This window comes from Hylobates moloch, unplaced genomic scaffold (genome assembly GCF_009828535.3).
Source record: "Hylobates moloch isolate HMO894 unplaced genomic scaffold, HMol_V3 SCAFFOLD_12, whole genome shotgun sequence".
In the NCBI taxonomy this organism is placed as follows: domain Eukaryota; kingdom Metazoa; phylum Chordata; class Mammalia; order Primates; family Hylobatidae; genus Hylobates; species Hylobates moloch.
The window spans coordinates 91,585,990-91,608,244 of record NW_026652287.1 but is presented as its reverse complement, the minus strand read 5'-3'; the positions used below and the strand labels follow the sequence as shown (position 1 = coordinate 91,608,244).

Sequence of the window (22,255 nt, the reverse complement as noted above, 5' to 3'; positions counted from 1 at the left end):
TTATCCCACAATCACAAGTCAAGGCTTCCGTGCTATCATGAAACTCTTCTCTCTCAATTTTTCCTTGTTTATGTCTGTATAAACGATAGAACTCAAAAATGGATATTATGTGTGTACCCATGGGGTGTACTTTTATTTGTGGAGGATTTTGCAACCCACCTTATACATGGACAACCTTATGTACTGACAGATGGACGATAAAGGGCTAATGTGGGTGAGAAATTTTAGTAAAACCTTTGTTCCTTCTTAATCACTGAGAAACAGAACATTGGTCCACTCCTCTTAACCTATATCATAGGTTAAAGAGAACATTGCCAAGAGGCCTTCATTCTTCTGGATAGGCATCATTTATTAGGCCTCTTTTTCCATGGTTTGGGGTAAATGAAGCAATGACTAGAAATGTGTCCCTTATAATAGGCTCTATAGCAGATTCTACTGCAAAGGCTATGATTACACAACAGACTTTAATTTCTCTTACTAAAGTTGTGCTATATAATAGAATTGCCCTAGATTACTTACTGGCTAAACAGAGAAATATCTGTGCAGTTACTGATGCTTCTAGTTGCACATGAGGAATACATTGTGTATTATAGAGAATCAGTTGAGGAGATTAATGAACAGGCTGTTTGGTTAAAACTAGTAGACTGTTTATCTAGCTCATTATTTGATATATTTGATTTTAGTTGGTTTGGCTTATGGGGACCCTGGCTAAGGAGCATACTCCAAACTCTTGGTATTATTCTCCTGATAGTTATAATAGTTGTCTCCATGGTACATCACATTCCCTCAAAAATTTTAAATGTTTGTATGGAGCCATGTGTAAAATGTCAAATGATCTCTCTTTGACTGAAACAATAAATAGTCAAAGAAATGTGTCATTATGAAAATACCATAACCTATAAATGAGGTGATGAGACCAGAAACCCAAAAAGATGGTAACTGAGAGTGGTGCTAAAGCCCTAAGTTTTTGTCACACTTTCACTTAAAAGAGAAACCTAACCCAAAGGAGAAAATTTTTAAACATGTAAGTTTTATGAAAGGCCATTGTTTTGGCCTGTCCTGAACAGACCAAACAAAACCAAAATGGAGTCACTCATGCTAAATGCAACATAATCAAACTGAAACTTTAAGGAAGTGGATAGGTCCTAAAACAGACCAGGTTTTGTTGTTCTTCTATAAACAGGAGATTCCAGGACAAGGAGGTCCCCCGTCTACTCTAACCATTATCCACCTTATAAAAATCTACTGTTCTACTATTTCCCAGTTCTACTATTGAGACTAAATAAGTACATTTACTGTAGTGACAGGGTGATGTCAATGCCTAAACTTTTGGTCAACCTCCCAATTTTGAGAGATTGACCAAAAGGGGGAATTGTTAAATTAAGTTTAGTCTACAACTGCCTTCTTACATATTTTAAGTTAGGCCTAAAGCTTTCTTTGTACATAGTGACCTGTAACCTAACTGGATGTGCTAACAGACTGTAACCTACTCTTGTCCCAATCATGGCGTTTCTGCCAATCAAAGGTGGCCAGCCCTTCAAACCATGTTCAAATAAGGCAAACACAGAGCTGTAACCAGTCTGGCTGTTTCTGTACCTCACTTTCATTTTCTGTACATCACTTTTCCTTTTCTGTCCATAAATCTTTTTCAACCATGAGGTAGCACTGGAATCTCTCTAAACCTGTTCTAGTTTGAGGCTGTCAAATTCACAAATCGTTATTTGCTCAATTGAACTCTGTTAAATGTAATTTTTCTAAGGTTTTTCTTTTTAACAGTCCTACATCCTAGTGTAGCACTTTCTTGTTACTTAAAATAACAGTAATAATAGTAATAATGCAAATATAAATATGGACATAAGAACCATCCAAATAAAATATTGTCTAGCTAGATTTTAGTTTAGGCTGTTTGTAGACATTTGAGACAGGTTTTTTTGTTTGAAGCATTATTCCATTGTGAAAATGTAGAAAGCCTAATGTCTATTTTCAAACATAGAATGATATATTGAGTAATTTAAAAAAATCTTGGTGTATTTCTTCCAATAATGGCAATCAGGGTAACCTTAATGGACTGCGCTGTCTTGATAGGCTCATTATTTGCTGGAGGTTAAAGAGCATATTGGGTAATAGTTTGACTTATTGGTGCATACAACTTTAGCTAAGGGAAACACATCCAGTAACAGAAATGCATTTTAATTTGAGGTAATTAGAAAAGAGTTTTGACTCTTACATTAGAGAGCTGAGATTGAAATAGAATCACATCAATATGCTTTAAGAAGCAGTCCTCAAAATGAAGAAATTTCACCCTTCATTGGTTGTGGTAGATTAAATAATGGTCCCTCAAATATATCAGATTCTAATTTCCAAAACCTATAAATGTTACCTTACATGGAAACAGGGTGTTTGTAGATTTGATTAAGTTAAGGATCTTGAGATAGAGAGATTATCCTGGAAGATCAAGGTGGGCTCTAAATGCAAATGTATGAATCCTTATAAGATGGCAAGAGAGGCTGCAGAGGGAGATTTGACAATACATAACAGAGGAGAAGGCAAAGTGAAGAGAGATTCCAACATGCTGGCCTTGAAGATTGAAGCGACACAGCCACAAACCAAGGGTTGCCAGCAGCCGTCGGAAGATGAGATTCAAGGAAAGAATTCTCTCCTAGAGCCTCCAGAGGGAATGCTGCCCTACAATACCTTGATTTTAGTCCAGTGATGCTGGTAACAGATTTCTGGTCTTCAGAATCATGACAGCATACATTTCTGCTGTTTTAAACCAACACATTTATAGTAACTTATTATAGCAGCCCCAAGAAACTAATAGAATGGTGATAAAATATACTTACCAAATCCTTGAAGTGGTTTCAGTGTTTTCTGAGATCTCCAGTTTTCTCTTTCACCCTCTAAATCTCCTTGGATTATCACACCAATTTCTTCCTTTAGAGCTATCCACTGCCTTCTCAATTCTGTCAGAGCACTCTGCACCAACTTTTATGCCAGCATGTATCATATCATTCCAGCCTGCAAAACACCACCCTAATCTTACTAGCTAAGCAAGCACCATTTTATTATACTCATGAATTCTGGGGGATAAAAATTTGGTCAGGGTACGGACAGATGGCTTGGTCTGTTCCACAGTGCCTGGGGCCATCCTGAGATGACCAAAATGTCTGAGGGACTGGAATCATATGAAGACTTCTTCAGTTATATAACTGGTATTTGGACTCTTATGACTAAGAAGTTGAGCTTACCTTCAGTGGTGGACCACAACCCCTCTACATGTAATTTCTTAACTTTCTCTTGGCCAGATTCCAACAGAAAACATCCTGAGGGAAAATCTCAGGAGGGGGAGCATTCCAAGCCAAATAAAAACATTTCCATCATAATCTGCTGCTCAAAGTGATCTAAAGTCCACCCAGATTCTAGGAGAGGGTCCATAGACTCAACTCCTTAATGGCATGTAGCAGGGTCTTACTGCAGAAGGGCTTGTGAAGACGTAGATATTGTGCGATAATCTAGTGAAAAATACAAGAGTCCACATTCATTCGAATATGGTTGCTTTTTCACCTATTACCTGGCCTAACCTAAAACTCAAGCTAAAGGAAGTCCACTTGGTTTCTTTATATCCCCAATGCCAAACACTCAAAAAATGCTTGAATTGAGAAAATGGAGGTTGCAAAGAAGAAAATAAGGAATGTGAGAAGAAAGGAACTGGAAATTAATCGTGTTGGCTTTATAATGAGTGAAGATTTCTTCTGCAGTAAAAACTGTGTGGTGTGAGGCTCCATGTTAACCTACAATTCCCCTCTACTTTCACTTCCTTTTCTATTCAGCCAAGACCAAAACATCCATCATTATCAATGGCTCTTTGCCATAGCCCTCAATTTCCATTTTTCTTTCAGCTTTGCCCTGGAAAAACTCTGTCCCTGGATCAACTTAACTATTCGCCTCTCTGCTTGTCCTCTACTGAATTACTGATCACTGCCAGACAAAATTCACACAGGCTTCTGGGCCGTTACTGCAAGTTCACAATTGATACTTGTACTGGTCAGTTTGGAAAGATCTGTGGGTTGTTGGCTGACTTGGCTCTAGGCTTTGGTTCATTTTCTATTTTTTTCTTCTAAGGCCCAGGCTGAAGAAGCAGGAACCACCTGAGGCAAGTTCTTCTTCCAGTGGGGTCAGAAACTCCCAGAGACATGAAATAGAAATATATCATAACTTTCAGACCTACAAAGAAAACTGACACACTGTCCCTTCTGCCTATATCCCATTGTCCAAAGCATGTCACCGGGCCAAGCCAAACATTATAAAGCAAAGACAAATACTTCTCACAGAGAAGCTAAGCAATAATATATAATATTTCCCAATATTTTACTAGACTCTCTTAGCTGTCTTTTATTCAACGTATCTCCAGTTAATGTTTTCTATAATTTTCCCAAAAAGGCATTTATAATTTTTTTCAAGATCCCAATCTTTTCATTAACCCACCTTAAATTGGCCAAACAGAGTAGTCTCCAACTTCAAAGAAAAATTAGAGATCTTTTAGCAAGTATCCTCTTATCCTTGCTATGGGTCTGTCACAAAATTCATTTATCTGCTCTTTACCATCTTGGTGGAAATCATATTCAACATTCAGTTTAATGGTAATTTTTTCACCTCTTCTCTGGATCCTATCCACTATGATCTTCTTTGAGTTTGATACCATTAGTTATTTCTTCCTATTTTATAGCTTTAAATTAGCCCTCTTCTTAGCAGCATGACCCAAAGTAGTATAAACTATAAAAACTATTCACAATCCAATATTCAGCCAGACATGATGATGTAAAATTAGGCAATATTACTTTAATACAAGAAAAAAATTAGAGAGGTGAGGAGAGTGGATCACTTGAGGCTAGGAGTTCAAGACCAGCCTGGCCAACATGGTGAAACCCTGTCTCTACCAAAAATACAAAAATTAGCCTGGTGTGGTGGCAAACGCCTGTAATCCCACGTACTCAGGAGGCTAAGGCAGGAGAATTGCTTGAGCCCAGGACAGAGGTTGCAGTGAGCCAAGATCACACCACTGCACTCCAGCCTGGGCAACAGAGCAAGACTGTCTCAAAAAACAAAAAAAGAAAAGGAATTCAGGAAGGATGGAATGAAGCAGTAGATTAATTGAATGAAGCAAGAGGTGTGGATACGTATGTGGAGTGACTCAAACTGATAGAGGACATGAATTCTTTAAATTTTATTTCCTGCAATATAGAAATTATAGGAGACTCAAGATTGTGGTTCTAGTAGTAAGAGGATTTGTCTCGAATACCTTCACTCCTAGATCTTAAGGAAGTGAAATCTCTGGTTGCTAAGCCAACTCAATCAGCTGAGATGATGAATTGATGAATTCTATTGGCTCAATTAACACATCATCCTAAACTTAGGGGCTTAAAATGACGTGTATTTATTACCTCAGCATTTCTGTGAGTCTGGAGTCTAGTTATGGCTTTACTGAGTTGTCTGCTCAGGGTCTGAGCAGATTATGGGCTGGAACTACAATCTCATTTGAAGCTTGGGATCATCTTTTTAGTTTATTGGTTGTTGGCAGAGTTCAATTCCTTGTAGTTGTAGGCCTGAAGTTCCTGTTTTATTTCTGGCTGTGGGTTGGAGACTGCCCTCAGGTGCTGGAGGCTGACTTTAGAGCCTTACTATGTGCCTCGTTTGAAAGGTAGTTCACAATATGGTTGTTTGTTTCATTATTATTATACTTTAAGTTCTAGGGTACGTGTGCACAACGTGCAGGTTTGTTACATATGTATACATGTGCCATGTTGGTGTGCTGCACCCATTAACTCGTCATTTACATTAGGTATATCTCCTAATGCTATCCCTCCCTCAGACCCCCACCCCCCAACAGGCCCCGGCGTGTGATGTTCCCCACCCTGTGTCCAAGTGACCCCAGGAGAATCTGTGTTTCTTTGAATCTCTTTCTTAAGGGAGTGCCTGGACTGTATTTTAAATGGCCCACCTGATTAGATTTGAGCCACCTAGGCAAATGTCTTTTCTGATTGATTAACTCCAAGTTAGTTACCTTATTTACACTTGTAAAATTCATTCATCTTTGCTATGTAATGTAATCACAAGAGTGAAATCTCATTTTGTTCACAAGTCTTTGCCACACTCATGGGGAAAGGATTATAGAAGGTATGTACACCATGGAGAGATCTTGGGGGCCAATTTAGAATTGTTCCTACCATACATCAAAACCCCAAACGTAAATTGAAATTGCAATCCTAAATTTTTAAGGATAACATAATTGTTTTCTTAGTGGGCATTTATTTTTAATTCTGGTGAGAGTACAAATGAGTGTTAGAGGTAATATCAATATAAGCTTTAAAGTTTTTATTTTTGTGCTTAATAATTTGTAATTTTTAAATTTAAAAAATCTGGTTTTCTCTTTATCTATCACTCTGGGAAATTCCCGTGCCTCTCCCGTGTAGGACTTTTTTTTCTTGCACTATATATCCCTTCTTTATTTTTTAATTCCTTAATTTTGACATTGTATATCTTCCTGTAGCCTCCTAAAAGTAAGTTCAAGGAAGATAAACATTTTGAATTCATGTTTATTTGAAAATGTCTTTATCCTATATTATACCTCACATAGTTTGGCTGGATTTAAAATTGCAGGCTGAGAATACCTTTTCCTTGGAATTTTGAATACATTGTTCCTTTTCCTTTCTTCTTTATTTTTATTTTTTTCTTTTCTTTTTCAGAGACAGGGTCCCACTCTGTTGCCCAGGCTGGAGCGCAGTGGTACAATTATAGTTCACTGAAGCCTTGAATTCCTGGGCTCTGCCTCAGTCTCCTCAGTAGCTAGGACTGTATGTGCACACCACCACACTGATCTAATTTTTTTTTTTGAGATTGTGTCTTGCTATATTGCTCAGGTTGGTCATGAACTCCTGGTCTCAAGCTACCCTCCTACCTTGGACCCCCAAAGCATTGGGATTACAAGCATGAGCCACTGTAGCCAGACACACTCTTTTCCAGGTTTCAGTGTCGCTACTTAGAAGCCCAATGTCATTTCAGATTTCAGTGTTGCTATTTAGAAGCCCATGACAAAAACATGTTAGTTTGTAACGTGTTTTTGTCTCTCTGGATGCTTTCATAATCTCATCTTTGTCCTTGGTATTCTAAATTTTTATGATGACCTGACTTGGTGGAGATCTTTTTAATTTGATTTTTCTTCTAATGGGTGGGTACTTTTAGCCTTGATACTATAAACTTCTAATCTGGAAAGTTTTCTGGTGTTATTTCTTCATAACTTCTTTTCTTCCATTTTTCACCATTGTCCTCTTATAGAATTATATTAATCAATTTTTAGACTTCCTAAATTAATCCTGATTATTTTTTATTTTTATATTTTTGTCTTTTCATTTGTTCCCTGACTTTATCTTCAATTATTTTATAACGGTTTTAATTTTAGCTATGTAATTTAATTTCTAAAATGTTTTTCTTATTCTCCAAATTTTTCTTTTTATGGTTCAATAATTTTTTAATGGTATATTTTAAGAATGTGGTGTTTTAAGAATGCAGTTATCTTCTTTTGTCTCCTTGAGCATGTCAGTCATAGTTTTTTAACAATATTTTTTACTCCTTTTATAATTGATTTTTTTGTGTTGTATACTCTCTTATGTTTGTTGTTCCTTAGGTATCTAACAGTATTGGAATAATGAACACTTTCCATGTTGGAGCATGGCTTATTGAACACTGGGCTTCACTCTGTGTTGGTCAATTGAGGACGATACCATTTTATCATATAATCCTCAAAACTCAGTACCTGCAAGTCTTTTCAGATATGTAAATCTGGTTGTATTTGGATGTTGAGCCGAAAAAGGCAGCTGGTGGTCTCTAGTTAAACCTGTAGACTTATTAGTTTCCTTTTGGTTCAGGTTGCATACTTACACTTGCTTTCTGCCATACCTTTTGTCCCATGTCCCATAATGTCTCTGGCTCAGTCGTTTTAAAGACTAAAAACTGTCCTTGTCCAGGTGCGGTGGCTCACACCTGTAATGCCAGAACTTTGGGAGGCCAAAGCGGGCCAATCACTTGACTTGAGGTCAGGAGTTCAAGACCAGCCTGGCCAACATGGTGAAACCCCGTCTCTACTAAAAACCACAAAAATTAGCTAGACATGGTGGTGCACGCCTGTAATCCCAGCTACCTGAGTGGCTGAGGCTGGAGAATTGCTTGAACTCGAGAGGCGGAAGTTGCAGTTAGCCGGGACTGTACCACTGCATCCCAGCCTGGGCAGCAGAGTGAGACTGTCTCAAAAATAAACAAATAAATAAATATATACATACATACTGCTCTCTTACCTAGGCCAAAGAGAAGTATTTATCTGGTTATGAGTCTGAGAACCTTAAAATTTTAGCTAACAATCTGGTTTCCAGCCCTACCCTTTATCTTTGACTTCTACATAAATTTTTTTAAACTTTCAGAGGTTCAATTGATTTGTATCTCATTGGCAAATTTGATTTTCCTACTTAAAATTATTTATTATGCCTCAATACATCTGTAAATTTTGTTGGCATCTTTTGTCACTGTTGTATTCCTTTCTCTTATTTTTATCTGAGTATGTTTACTTTTTAAAAGCTTACATCTTCATAGGTTTCTAGAAGGTATTTCTAGATAATATTATAATTTTCTTTACTGTTCTTAAACACTGTTCTCTTTCCCTAAGAAATATTTCATTCTCTCTCATTGCTCCCAGTGGCACTCACACTTAGAAAATTTCCAGTCCATCCTGATGTGTATCTAAATGCCAACCAGACATCTTTGCTTGTATGTATTACAGGGACTTCAACTCAACAAGTCCGAAGCCATCCTCATCCACTTCTCTCAAAATTCTCTTCTTTTTGTACGCTATTGACCTTATTAATAGCATCACAGTTCTCTGTTGTTCACACCATAAACCTGGAAGCCATTCTGGCTCCTTTCTCTCATTATAAAACCACATTAAGTTGCTCATCAAGCCCTGTTCACAATATCTCATAACCATCTTTAAAAATCTGTCATTTCTTTCCCATTTCTGTGGGCATTTTTCTGGCTCAACTTCTCTTTATGTCTTGCTCAGATGGCTACAATAGCTTCTTAAAATCCTCCCCTTACTAGGAGGGTTGCCCTTCTCTATTCGATTCTTCTCAACGTCACTACCTGGATCCCTTGAAATTTAAGTCTTACCATGGCAGTTAGCTTAACACCTCTGAATGTCTATCTCATATGTATTGGTAATTACTGTATGCTAAATCCTGTGCTATGCTGAGGGTAGGATATAAACAAATGAGATATTTGGTTCTCTGGTCTCATGAGGCATATAGCATGATGAGAGAAAGACCTATTAAACAACCACAGAAATTAATGTTTAGCAATAAGCTGCAATAAGGAGCACAAAGAAAAAGCAATGAGTGTGTTGAGAGATTATAATTAGGCCCTTACATAGCAAGGGGAGTTAAAACAAAAAACCTTGCAGACATGGTAACATTTAAACTGTGTCCTGAAGCAGGAATAGAGGTTGATAATGCAAAACATGAGGAGAAGGTTGGAGGGGCAGTATGAAGATAGGAGAGGCAGGCGGAGCTTTTCAGACAGAAGGAGTAGCCTCCATGTGAAGATCCTAAAAGTGGTAAAGAACTTGGTGTGTTTAAGGAGCAGAGAAAGAAACCTGTGCAACTGTTGTATAGCAAATGATGGGAAAAAATGGAATGCAATGGGACTAGAGAGGGAGATGTAGTCTAGATGATACAGGGCAATAGGCCATATAGAAGATGTTGGATTTCATCTCCAGCGCTATGGGAAGCTGTCATAGAATTTTAAGCAGGAATGTGACAGAATCCAATTGTAGCTTATAAGAATCATTCTGGCTGCATTTTAAAATAGTAGATCTGGATAGGAAGTGGGGGGATTTTATGGCTCAGTATTCCAGCCAAGACAAGATGGTGGCTTAGACTGTAAGGTGACTGTGGTATCACAGGGAAGTGGATATATTTAAGACACATTTAGGTATTAAAATAGACATAAGCTCGTAAATAAAGTGGCATTAGGGCTTTTAAGATATCCTGGCTTTTGCATCATGAAGCAAAAAGGGTAAAGAAGCATGCTGAAAAGATGAGCAAGAAGAGTTAGGTTTGAGATTGCAGTTATATATATGTCTGAATTTACAATAAAGAATGAGAAGAAAGAGTGTCCAGGGTGGAGCTACCGGGAATTCTAACAATTAGAGGTTAAGTAGGGAAGGATGAACCAAAAGAGCATCTTGAGAAGGAGAGACTAAAGAAGTAAGAGGAAAACTAGCATAAGGTGGAATCATATATGCCAAAAATAAAGAGTTTCTTTCAAAGAGAGAATCACGGTAAGTTATATTGAATCGTTCTGAGATATCCAAACTATCTAAGAAGTATCTTTTATGCTTAGTTATTGATTGGTCATTGTGATCTTAGCAAGAGAAGTTGTAGTAGCAAAATAAGAGAAGTCAGAATGGAAGTAGTAAGGGAGTTAATAGGAGACAGGAAGTAGGCATCTTTTCCAGGCGTTTGGCTGGGAAAGATAGGCAAGAGAAAGGATGGTAACTGAAGAGAGTTATCAAGTCATGGAACATTTGTTTGTTTTTAAAGGTTACTAGGGTTGCTAAGCCTTTGAATGCTGATAAGAAAGATCTAACAGAAAAACGAGAGATAATTTGAAGAACCATGCATAAGGAGTTATTACCAAAGAAAAGAGGTCTCTGAAGGAGGGAGAAGGAATGGCATGCACACACAGGCAGAGGGATGAGTCTTAGGAAAGGGACACTGATTCTATAGCTACATGAGGGGAAATAGAAAAGGATGGATCCAGGTAGGATAAATTGTGAATCCGGTTGAGGGGAAATGAGAGTCTCTATTTGATGGTGGCAACTTGTAGACAGTGGAGATAGAAACTATGTGGAAAGAAGTGGCCACGTTGCATCATGAGTTTTTAATTATGTCAATTATCTAGTTATATAATTTCCCGTCAAATCCAAACTTCTTAGCATAATGATTCTCAAATGGTGATTTTCTTTAGGAGCATGGGAAAGCTTTTCTCTGACCTGAATCTCAGAACTAATGACTTAAAACCTCTGAGAATGACATATACCATATGTCTTTTTACAACTTCCATATTTTTTCTTTGCCTTTAATGAATAGAACACACTGTTTTAACATACAAGGCTCTTCATGGTTAGACTAGAAAGTCTAACCTGTCCATCTTCACCTCTCACTATGCCTTGCTTTGAACCCTGTATACCAACAATAACAAACCACAGGTTATTAGCCACCCTCCACCCCACCCAATGCACCAAATTAATCATCATTTTCCCACTACTGACTTTGAATGGAGACCCAAACAAGTAGCACATCTAAATTACTTATAGAGAATACTTAATTCCACATCACCATTTGCAGAACACAGAGAAATTCTTAGGTTCTTTTTTTATATCTCTCCCTAGCAAAGTGTCTGGCCTGCATTGCTTACATGCCTTTGGTAAAAGGAGTTCAGATCATAATAATTGGGGTTGAAGAACACTGAATAGATTGACAGCTCTGGGTGGAAGCACAAAACAGAATTAACAAGTTGTTGAATCCAGTCTAGAGTCAGTGTACTAGTCTAAATAAGGTGGGGAGAAGAAATTCAAGCCAAATTCAACCCAAGAGGGCCTGACTTTTATGAAGTTACACAGCACCAAGAGGTGTGATGTTTCACAGATACAAAGAGGGCAGATGTTTTCAGAATGGAGAGAGAATAATCAGATGGGCAACTACTGCAGTCACGTCAGATAAGAACTGAGACTTATCCATTGTCTTTGGAAATACAAAAGTCCTTAGTGACCTTTGCAAGAACAGTTGCAGTGGAGCTAGAGAACAAAAGGCAGATCACAGCACGGTGAGGAGTAAATTGCTTATTATGAAGTACAGATAGCAAGTAGCAGGAAATTTTTTAAGAAGCTCGACAGTAAAAAAGTAGAGGTAGAGGGGAACATGGTGTCCTTGAAAGGCATTTCTTTATTGAACTATGCATATATACTAAAACATGTACATAAATTTTAAGAAAAGATCCAGAAGAGAGAAAAAAAGAAAAGAAGAGTGTGTGTGAAAGAGAGAATGCTGAGTAGAGAGACAGGAAGCAAAAAAAAAAAAAAAAAAAAAAAAAAGAAGAGGACCGGGGGAGAAAAGACAGAGTACCTGACAAAATAAAGTCTCAGAAGAGAAATTGGAATTCACAGGTGAAAGAACTTGGAGTAGAAAGAGAAAATCCCCTTTCACAAAGACAGGAGGAGATTCTGGGAGAATCTGGTGATTAAAATGTACTCTAAGCACTAGGAGATAAAGGTGGGAGGACATTTTGTTCTATGGTCTCATTTTAATCAAATAGAATATAACATCCATAACTAAGGGTGAGGGAGGAGGATTCAAGAGGAATGTAGCCTGGCAACAACTGAGATTGGAGACTATGAATCTGAAATATCCCTGGTTATGTGATTTTATGCTAACAGCTCTCACCGTCAAGAATTCTGCCTGTATATTGTGAATATTTATGTGCAGTATTGTTCTTTTAATTTCAGTGATATACAGCAATATCTCTTATTGGATGGGGTCCTTTTTAAAGCCATAATAAATGCCAATTTTGATTCCTCCAAGGACACTACTAGAAGGATTTAACATGAGCTCCACATATGAAATGATCATGAAACGTGTCATCTAAGAAATCTTGCAAATTGCACTGCCTAAACAGATGGCACAGCTTTGCAATATAAGCAGCAATGCCCTCACCAGCTGTTGATTTTCTTTGCAAAATTTAAATCACTGCACAATGGCTGCTGGTGCTGATGAGACGTGTATCTAAAATAATCCCACAAGTTCCACAAATGATTAAATGTCCTAGGTTTAGAAGAGATTGGGGTAAAAAGATACTTTATTATTGTACATGTTTGAGCTGCAGAGATTTTCAGAAAATATCAAACTTATGTTTGGATATACTTCAAAGTAGGGAGGAGAAAGCTCATCCTGTTATATGTAGGAAGCCATCTGACTGTATAAATGCCTCCATTCTGCCCTAACCCTCTGCCTTCACTTTGGCATCTGTGATACTTTACTATCCCTGAATGCCTTTGCTGTTTTCTTCTTTGATTTTTCTGTCTTCTATTATCCTTGACATTTAGGGAATTTTCAAGCATCCTGCGTCTTCTCTTTGTATATGCTGTTAATTGCCTAATCCCTCCCTTGCCTTCCCTTAAACTATAGCCTGCATTGCTGTCATCCAAGGAGAGAGGCCATAAAAAGCTGAGAATGTAGATCTGAAGTTTAGGAGAGAGGAGGAGGCTGTAAACACACAGAGTTAAGGAGGTTAATGTATATGTAGAAGAAGTCATACCCTTCTTTCTCTTCTCCATTTGACAAATCCCCACACATCTGTGCAGACTCAGCTATAATAATACTAACAAAATAATAATAATAAATGATTCATGAATTTTTATATGTGTTAAACACTAAGCATTTTAAATGTATCAACACACTTCATCTAACCCCAAATTCAGTGCTATCATCGTGGTTACCTGTATGATTATATTTACCTTCCCTAGTAGACATTAAACTTTTTTAAGGAGAGAGAAATTATATCACTTATATTTTTGTCCCCTATGGGACTTCTTGTATTTTCTGTGTTGAATATGTAAAAAGCATGTTTGTTGAATAACAAGATAAGAAAAAGAAAAGGAATGCACAAAATTGTTCTAAAAGTTGAAACTATTAACTATATACTTATAATCATGTTTTTTCGTGTAAACTGTGAGTTCTTTGAGAATAAGATGTGTTTGTCTGTTTCCCTCAAAGTACCAGGTACACTGTAGATACTCAATACATATTTGTTGGTTGATTGGTTAAAACCTGCCAGAGCGCTATTTTACCCTAGAAAGTGGAAAGCTAAGGGATATATAATCTAACTCAAAGTCAGAATTCACTGAGTACCTGCTGCATCCCTTCCCACAGACCATTTGTCAGGCATGTTGTTTGATTCTTTGGATGTGATTTTACTGAAAGTGGTTTGGATAGTGATCACTGGGCACCACCCCATTGCTGAAGCACCGCTAGTCACTGTGATTAACAACTTACATTCCATTCTGTTTCTCTTCATTCCTGTTCAAATCATCTACCACTGTGGCACTATTGTGGATATCTTTTGCATCTATTGAAGAAAGCTTACAGTTTACATTAAAGATGACTTAAAGCAAGTTGCACATTAATAGTGGACACTTTAAATAAAAGTGTATACTATAACTATTTGGGGAGAATTAATTTACAAAACAGTTAATTTCTATCTATGGATGACAATGTGTACTTACACTAGGAATAATCACAAAAGTCAACACTGGTGAAAATGAAGAAACAAGATACTCAACTAAATAATACAGGTTGTCTTATTTTTGTGCAGCTATTAGAAATCATAAAATGAAAGGTGTAATAAATCAAAAGATTATTTATTGTTCAAACTGACTTTAAGTTCATCTGTGAGGAGATATTATTTGCAACTGGAATATGAACTATGTTTTCTTCTGAAAAGCAACCATACAATTCGGTGCTGATTAGTACATAGCGAATGACATTTGAGTTCCAAAAACAAATCCATCTCTAATTTTTGCCAAAAATAAGAACAAATTCTAATTATGAAAGGAAAGTCTCTTTGTTTTGAGAGGCTAGTAACTGAGTTTTCACTACATAATTTCTACCTTTTCTCCCAGTGGGGCTATATCATCATGCAAGATATGAATGCATCATCATCATTTTACCTGGAGAAGTGCCATGGGTTTTCTAGAAAATTTGCATCTCTAGAATTTAGACTGGAGACACCTTGTGTGTCATAATTCTGTGATCCTGGCTTTTAAATTTGTATTCTTATGATTTTGGCTTTCTGGGATAACTTTCTATTCTCCCTTTTCTAATACCTAGCAAAGATGGATATTTTGTTAGTATTTGGATACCCAAAGGAAGACCTGGTTGTCTTCCTTGTCAGACCATCCCTCACAATCCCTTCAGACAGAGTGAAGAAAAATTGGTATTTTCAAGTGGAGTCCATGAGATGAATTGTAGATGGTACCTGCTAACCCTATGTATGACAATGTCAGTAGAACACTGATTTATAGCTTTCCAAAGAGTTTTTATACAACTTGCATTTTTTTAAAAAATAAAATGAAATGAATCCCTATATAACAGGAAAGAAAAAGAAAATTATCTTTTTTACGGTCTTTAACTTTGATCTGTGTATTTTAGTCCCCAAAGAAACATCAAGACATTTTAAAGCATAAAATAATCTATACCCACCCAAAGAACAGATCCTAGGTCTAATACAATTCAAGTCCAAATGAAGAGTTTCATTTTCCCATGAGGTTAAACCTCCAACAAGTTGAAATTAATATCTGTATATAAATTAAAGAATCTGCAACATTCAGAAAACATCCCTTGCCTTTGAGATTCACCAGCTTTTGCTCTGAAATTTCTGGATTTATTAGGTGGTAAAACTGTAGGTCCATAGCTAAGGCAAAAACAGATTACCCATATAGGTCAAACAATATGAATAGAATATCTATAAATGTATTGTTTATGAAAAAGCTAGCATTCTGAAACTAAATAAATTTAGAGAGTGTTTGTCTAGAAACACTTTCCTACCCAGAATCAATTACCATTAGACTGCTTAGTACAGTTGTCTAACAAACCTATCGGAAAGCCATTAGACAACAAGTATATGAAGATAGTTAACTTAATTAGTAATCAGGTCACTATAAATCATGACAACAAGAAAATGCCATTTTACATCCATTCGATCAAAATAATTAAAAGTTTGATAGTAACAATTGCTGGAGCAATGCTAATCAATAAATCTTTTACATCACTGTTGTGAGGATAAAATGGTACAATTGCTTTGAAAACAATTTAGCATTATCTTGTAAAAGTGAATATTCATATGTCCTGTGACCTATTGGTTCCTCTCCTAGATATAAATTCATGTGACATGTTTGTTTATGTGCACTGAGAGACACGTATAAGGATGTTTAGAGCAGCACTGTTTATAATTGCAAAAAGAAACAAAAGTTTAAAAACCTGTATTAAATGCAAATAACCACAAAGAGGGCCAGGCACGGTTGTTCATGCCTGTAATCCCACCCCTTTGAGAGGGTGAGGTGGGCAGATCACTTGAGGCCAGGAGTTTGAGACCAGTCTAGCCAACATGACAAAACCTAATGCTATGAAATTTGTTTTATTTTTCTACTTAAAAATATAAAAAAATAAGCCAGGCGTAGTGGCACACACCTGTAATCCCAGCTACTTGGGAGGCTGAAGCATGAAAGTCATTTGAACCCGAGAGGCAGAGGTTGCCATAAGCCGAGATCTTGCCACTGCACTCCAGCCTGTCCAGAGTGAGACTCTGTCTGGAAAAAAACAAAACAAACAACAACAACAAAACACACAAGAGGAGAATGGATACAGTGGATTAAAAAAAATCATAAATGTGCCATTACACAGTAGTGAAAATGAATAAACCACAACTATATATAACATGGATGAATCACAGCTACTACTGAGTGAACAAAAAAAATCCCAGAATCTGTATATAACATAATAGCCTTTTTTTAGAAAAATGAAAATAAAAGCTCAGTATAAAAAATATTACTAAATATATGCTATGTGTAATACAACTATTATTAAAAAGCAAGGTGTCGCTTGGCGTGGTGGCTCACGCCTGTAATCCTAGCACTTTGGGAGGCTGAGGTGGACAGATCATCTGAGGTGAGGAGTTCAAGACCAGTCTGGCAAACATGGTGAAACCCCGTCTCCATTAAAAATACAAAATTTAGCTGGGTGTGGTGGTGTGCGCCTGTGGTCCCAGCTACCTGGGAGGCTGAGGCAGGAGAATTGCTTGAACCTGGGAGACGGAGGTTGCAGTGAGCCGAGTCGTGCCACTCCACTCCAGCTTGGGTGACAGAGCAGAGACTCTGTCTCAAAAAAAAAAAAAAAAAAAAAAAAAAAAAAAAGCAAGGTGTCCTCATCAGCTTGTACTATTGTAACAAAAATACCATGGACTGAGTGGCTTACAAACAATAGACATTTATTTCTCACAGTTCTGGAGGCTGAAAGTCCAAGATCAGAGTGCCAGCATGGTCCGGTTCTGGTGAAGGCCCTCTTCCAGATCACAGACAGCCAACTTGGAATTGTATCCTTACACAGTGTAGAGCAGAGAGGGTAAGCAAGCTCTCTTGTGACTCTTAGAAGGGCATTAATCCCTTCTAAGAGGCTCCACCCTCGTGACTTCATTTAATCCTAATTATTAGTACCTTCTAAAGGCTTCCCACTACATATTGTCACATCAGGGGATAGGGTTTCATCATATGAACCTTGGGGAGACACAAACATTCAGTCCATAACACACACAAAAAGTAAAAATACAAAAGGCAGAATGATGGATAGCTTGTATTGGAAACTTCCGCCCAAAGACAGGATGGGAAGGAACCCAGATACCTGTAACCAGTTGTCAGTATTCTAGCTCTTGGCCTGGGTATAGTGTTCACAGATGTTTATTATTTGTTGAAATAAACGAATGAATAACTAAATAAAAGCACTGAAGAAATTAAAGGCACAATGAACCTGACTCTATATACTTGTGATACATAAAAATAAGACTTTGAATGGATGTCAGTGTTTGAAATATTTACAATCTGATTGATAAATACTCATAAACAATTACAGAATGTGCACCACAGAGCTAGGCACCCAACTCTTCAAAAATCCAAATTTTATTAGGATTTTGTTCTGGGTGAGAGGATGGGCAGAAATGTTTCCTCTGAAAAATGCCATATCGGTAACATAATACATGGATCATTAGGTCAGGAGAGATTAATTCTGCCATGTGGTACCGTTAAGTCTATCTTTTAATGATAATTTTGTTGTTTTTAGCTTCTTGGCAGCTGCTCTACGATTCTTCCCCTATATGGTTTTTTTTTTCTTTTAGACTGTTAACAGAGTTACTGCATTTTGTGTGAAGGTGACATTATAATTACTACATATTCAACAAGCAGGATCCATAGGTATCTAGACTAAATGAAATGGAAAAACGGGTCTGTCATTTATTTTATGTAATTTATATGATCTTGATCTGGGCAATTTAAACTTCTAAACTCTAAGCTTAGAGTCATATTTCCATAAGCAATTGCGTCCTTTATGAATATAATTCAGGCCTTCTAGTCTTTCATGTTGACTGATGGGAAGGCACAGAGCAATCAAAACTCATGGCTGGAACAGATCTGAATTGAGGCATCACAAGGATTAGGGTTTGGTGTGTGTGTGTGTGTGCGTGTGTGTGTGTGTGTGTGTGTCTGGATCATTGTTTTGGGAAGAGACATTCTACAAATATAGGTCAGAATAGAAATATCCTTGCGTATTTTGCCCAAGTGACTGAAAGAACAGCACGCCAGCACTCCTTTCACCTCTTTCAGGCCCTTATTCCAAATTGTAGGGTTTAAAAAAAGTCTTTGTATTTGTTTTTTATTAGTCTCTTATACAGAAATATTAAAACTACAAGGCAGGGGTTATTGCTTACCAATGCATTGCAGTGCCAGCTCCAGGGCCAGGCAGTAAATATTTGTTGAATGAAAGACTAGGCCCCCATTAGGCAATGAGGCTGCTTTGGCAATCAGTCTCCTTAAATGACATTATTTACTGCTGAAAATGTGTTTTCCACATTGGCTTAGATCTTTAATTTACACAGGCCCATTGCCACACTTCAGTGACACAGATCACTTTCTGAACACTCCCATAGCTTTTCTGACCTCCTTCTCACATTGAGACATCTTGAAAAAACAAAACACGTTGCATTCATTTTTATTCAATAGCACAGCCTTGCCCTACCCCTACCTCTAAATTGCAATTCTTTGATTTTTCACTATAGAGCTAACATGCCCCAGCCTGTTGATTCCATAAACTTTCCTTAGCTTTATGTTATGCACAGGGTTACGTCTCAAGTGGAGTCTTGTCTGCCTGTTTACCAGACCACTTTAGAGATTGTTCAAACCCAAATAGCCAGGAGAGAGATGGGAACTTAATTTGTTTAAAGCTTCAATGGCTGGAGGCTAGACAGACTCTGTTTCCCATGGGTGGACTACTAAATGTTTTCAACCTTGGTGAGCAGCAAAGACGTTGTACATACACCACACAGCAATTTCCCAACAAGTACAGATCACACTCAAATGACAGGGTTGCCTGTTCAATACTGACTGAGACCCACCTACCTAGGGAGTTGAGCAATTCTTTGCTTTTTCAATACTTCAGTCCTCAAGTCAGTTAAACAGAGCTCCTAGCACACATGACAGAAAGTATAGCAAACATGCCATGTACCAAACATGATTGGGCTATTGCCTGTTCTCCTCTCCCCTCACCTTCACCAATCCTTACTGGAATAAGTTTTAAAGTCCTTTCTGTTGACCTGGAAGCCATTATTGTAACAAGAGGCTAAAATCAGGGTAAATTGAATTGCTATGCATGACTGAACCCAGTCATCTGGAAGAATGACTCAGGCAAGAATTAAGTTTGAAATTTGAATGTGTTAAGTGGCATAATATGAAAGAATTACTGTTTTGTTAACTATGTCTAAGAAAAGATGGTAAACTGAGTATATCTCAAACAATTTGATTTAATTAGTTCAGTGTTTATGAACGCTAATTATATGGCCTTGAATTGGGCTACATTGAAGGAAAGGCATTGAAGGAAAAGAGAGTAGATTTCTCCCCTTAAGAAGTCCACAGTTTGGGAGCTGACTGATTCACATATGCCAGTGAAATACCTGTGATTAACACAGACCAGCATGTAATAAACATTTACAAATCTTATTAGGTGGTGCAAAAGTAATTGCAGTTTTGCCATTGAAAGTAATGGTACTATGACTGCTATCTGTCAAGTATTATAAGAATGCCTGAATACTTTTATTGTGCCTAGGGGAGATGTATTAGAGAAGGCAATACATGAGCAGATTCTTGAATGGTAATCCTGCCAGTAGGGAGCAACGGAGGACATTTAGACAGAGACTGCATATATAAAGCATCCATGGCATAACAGCCAGTTCAGTGGTGAAAAGTCCAGGTCTCTCTTGGCAGGCCAGGGCATATTTGGCAAGAGAACTGTCCACAGTAGTCCAGTCCAGACCTCATTGTCCTAGTCCTGGTGTAGACTGGACCAAGATAGCTTAAGGCAGTGTAGCCAGAGGGAGGATTTAAAATACAGTTCAAAAAATGCAGCCAAAGTAAGCAAAAGGTGGTGCCAGTGGTCAAGTTTGAAGAGTCAGCTGAAGCTGTAGGTGGAGTAATGAATAATACAGTAAAAAGTAAATAGGGATAGGAAGCAGTTCCAAATGCAGGTTTAGAAATAGGGCAGGAGGTCTATTTCATTTGGATCATGCTTACTGACACCACTGAAAATGGATGAAAGAGAAGCAAAAGGATCAGTTAGAAAACAATTGCAAAAGTCAAGCAGGAGATGAAAAGGACTTGAAACAAAGCAGTATTAGTGGAGTCGAGTGTGAGAAAAGTTTTGGAGACCGCATGCATCACACTTGATAAATAATGAATATGAGTTTGAGGAGACAGACCTAGAAAATGCTCCAATCGTGCTCAGGGACAACGTCTTGCAGAATGCGAAGTGCACATCGAATCTGTGGCTAGTTAAGTATTCACTCAAGGGCTAGAACACATGAGTTTAGGAACCAATGAATGACTCTTATCATTAGCCTCTCAGTATAATTCTTACTGACCAACCCACTTGCAGATTTACATTTTCCATTACCTCGAACATAGGTTCTGCCAAATCACAGGCCTTAATTCTCAATGGGAGAATGTTTTCATCAGTGAACAGTTATAGTTTCAATAAACTTGGAGCTATGACTTACTACCATATTACTTTGCAGTCCTATGCTAATGGCCCTAAAGGCAAAGATTTAGGGTAAAATGACCCTGATAATAAATAAAGATGGAATGTAATTAGTTCCAAAAGAGAACAATGAAAAAGAATACCATGAAAATCTAGAGGATGGAGAAATTTGGTAACATTCAGAAATGCAAAAATAGAAAGCCAAAAGATAGGCTTTCATTCACAAGCAACCATAAAAATTAATAAGGACAGGCCGGGTGTGGTGGCTCACACCTGTAATCCCAGCACTTTGGGAGGCTGAGGCAGGCAGATCACAAGGTCAGGAGATCAAGACCATCCTGGCTAATAGGGTGAAACCCCATCTCTACTAAAAATACAAAAAATTAGCCATGTGTGGTGGCGGGTGCCTGTAATCCCAGTTACTCAGGAGGCTGAGGCAGGAGAATGGCATGAACCTGGGAGGCGGAGCTTGCAGTGAGCAGCGATCGCGCCACTGCACTCCAGCCTGGGCGACAGAGCGAGACTTTGTATCAAAAAAATAAAATAAAATAATAATAATAATAATAATAATAAGGACAAATAAATAATAATGTCAGAAATTTACATCTCTTTTTTTGTATGAAAATGTTTACAAATAATGTTTGGAAAGTGTCTGTTGGATAAATAAAGATGTGATCTGTGTACAATTTGGTTATATTTTACTGAACTTAGTGATATGGTTCAACTATGTTTTTTAAGAATAATGAAGGAAATTAGGAAATAACCCTTGATAGCAAACATTTTATCACATTTTTCTATTGACATTAAGATAATATTTTTTCTTGTATTATTGCACCATATTATTTAGGTTGTAATAGTATAAGAATTTAAAATATCTTTAATATAATAATTGAAACATAATAAACTTAGGGAGAGCTAGATAGATTCAACTTCATTCTCTTGGCCTTGTGATGATCCCTCCTCCCTGTCCAGATTCAGATTCATATTTCAGAATAGGTATGAATGCAGTCATATAATAAATGTTTCCAAATATCAGTTTTACTTGAGTGGTCTAACTTTTTTCTAAATAGTACTTCTGCTCCTATTCTCCAGCAGACAGAATAACTTGGTTTAAAATGGTATTGTGTTGACAGTCAATACAGTGTTATGAGTAACAGCATGAGTTCTGGAGTCAGATGAAACTGGGCATCAAGGTCTAGGTCTGACAACAGTTGTGTTACCATGTGCAATTTTGTTAACCTCCCTGGGCCTCAGGCACCTTATTTGTGAAAGCGAAATCATAATAGGATTTACCTACCTCATAGGAT

At 37.4% G+C, this 22,255-nt stretch overlaps 1 long non-coding RNA gene across 1 annotated transcript in view; it reads left to right on the top strand.

The window, feature by feature from the left end:
• The window catches only part of LOC131380886 (uncharacterized), a 93,740-nt gene that overhangs the window by 145 nt on the left and 71,340 nt on the right, over positions 1–22,255 (top strand). The window contains exon 2 of the long non-coding RNA XR_009209154.1: positions 17,156–17,276. This is a non-coding gene — a long non-coding RNA (uncharacterized LOC131380886). The remainder of the gene's footprint in view (positions 1–17,155; positions 17,277–22,255) is intronic.